Source organism: Cebus imitator, unplaced genomic scaffold (genome assembly GCF_001604975.1).
Source record: "Cebus imitator isolate Cc_AM_T3 unplaced genomic scaffold, Cebus_imitator-1.0 Scaffold380, whole genome shotgun sequence".
Lineage (NCBI taxonomy): Eukaryota > Metazoa > Chordata > Mammalia > Primates > Cebidae > Cebus > Cebus imitator.
Window position 1 is genome coordinate 1,751,742 of NW_016107695.1, and position 2,364 is coordinate 1,754,105.

Genomic DNA, 2,364 nt, shown 5'->3' on the forward strand with positions numbered 1-2,364 from the left:
CAGATTGAGAACAGAAGCCAGTATCTTGTGTAATTTACCCGACAAATACCTATGGGCACCTAGTCTGCATTGGGTGACAAACAACGGCAAAGAAAGAGCAATAAATGTCTCGCATCTCAGGGAGAAGCCACTTCACTTAAATAAGCCACTCTTTGTCCACCAAGACTTAGAGGGCTCTGAACAGTCTGCATCGATGTTAGTAATTTTCTAATATTTAGGTACTGGCAGTTACAGAGGTCAGACAAACCCAAAGTCCCGAGACTCCCTGGCTGTGCTTTGCCTGTTCAGAACATGGTATGTATTTTGCTCAACTAAGCTAGGCCGTTTTTATATTTTAGGATCTATTTTCATACAAAAATGGCTGAAGGGAGGAAGGTAGAACCTTTTTAAAGCCATACAATTAACCTAGTTTCCCAGGTCTCTCTCTGGGGTTAGATTACTTAGTATTTTGTATTATTTTTAAAAGTTACAAGTTGAAGTCGGAACCACTATCTCCAATTTAACAACATTCATTTAAACACATAGTGTCTATAAAAGAATAAAATGTTAAGATTTTGAAAAGCAGAGAAAAACAAGCTCTAATCCCCAGAAGCCATGTGCATTTTCAATCTGAAAGCCATGGTTACCGATTTCTGTTTGAAGCAAAGTTGAGTTCTGTAGTCTTTCTTGATCTGTTCTTTGGCATCTCTGCAACCATGCAAACAGCTCTAGGCCTTACCTGTGTCGCCCACCCCCCCAGCCCATGCCTCCACGCTCTCACCTGGGTGGCCACACCACCATCAGGCTCCTCAAACCCTCCAGCTCCTGCAGAAGCCTCCTCCAAGCTTCCATTCTTTCTCCTCCCATTCTGGCAACCAGAACGACTGAAGTCAACTGGGGGCCCCCACCCCCTCCTCAAAACCCTGCAGAGGCTTTCCACTATGTGAAAAACACAAGTCTCACTTCCTGCCATGATTTTAGAAAATGCCCTCTTTTACCACCAGGAAGCACCAGGTGGCCCCTGGCTCTCTCCAGCCCCCATCTGCACACTCCCCTCCTGGGGCTCTGGCTCTGGGCTCCCTGGTCTTCCTGAGCCTTCAGCTTCTCCTTCCGTCCGCAGGGCTTCTCAAGAGCATCATTTTCTCAGAACAGCCTACCATCTCCACAGGAACTTTGTTAGACCTCCAGGCATCCCTGCACTTTACACAGTTAACAGTTACTATGTATCAGCGTACATGAAACGTGTGCTTCTCCCTGCTGGAATGGTGCTCCCTGACAGCAGAGCCGCACGGTTTCAGGACAGTGCTAAGCGCTGCGAGGCCAGTCCCCAGGCAGAGGAGTCACCGGAGGCTTCCCACCAACACTTGCTGATCACACAAGAAACTGGCTTCGATTCCCAGTCTCAAGTCTAGATGTGTCTTTTGAGGGTACGTGATTTTTGGAATAAACTGGATGAAATACTGGAAATAAGAAAACTATCACTTTGTGTACATCCTTTTCCTCCTGTAAGTCATTCAAATTAAATTTTGCTTTTTGTTTACTAAATGTAACTAAATCTTTGAAATCAGTTTTCCAGGCAATAAAGGAGAGAGGAAATTGTGTCCAACGGTGCACACCAGAAAATCATCAAGCGCTTGCTGGTCCGCGTGACAGACCACAGTAGGGCAGTGCCACCATTTCCGTAACAGCGACAGAAACACGGGCCTGAGAAGAAACTGAATCTGTATTCATATTCAGACTGTTTTTGTCACCCCAAACTTTACTTTTTTAAGCATTAAAATACAGTAAAATTGAATACCATAGTTCCAATACATAAATATCTCGTTCTATCAAAAAGGTCTCCACAAGTTTCTACACTCTAAGATACTCCTTCCTTCCTCAAAGCCCGTTATTTTTATAATACATGGACTAGTCACCCTGCTGTGCAGCAAACAGCTCTCAAAACCTGTTCCTCCTATCTGAAACTCTGCACCCTTCAACCAACAACTGCCCATCCCTCTCCCCCCATGAAAGCCCTACCAATTCTCCATCCTGCCCCGTCCCAGTCCTCTTGGTCACAGGTCACTGAAAGGTACACTAGAAACAGGCAGAGGCGGGAGGAACAAAGGTGCAGAGGCAGCACTGAGCCTGTCCAGACTGAAGGTCCTGCCCGCATGTGCCCAGGTCTCCTGCAGCTCCCAGGGCCTCATATGTGACTTGTGGAGTTTTAGTCGAACATACCCTTTTACATGAGGCTACCCCAAGTGAGTTCTTGCACTAAGACACATCTCACCAGGATGGCTCATGCACACCATTTACTTATTACTAGGGATATTTTAGGAATTTCAAAGAGGCCACAAAAAGACAGCGTTGCTAAGAAATGGCTCGGATAGGCCTGGGCAGCTG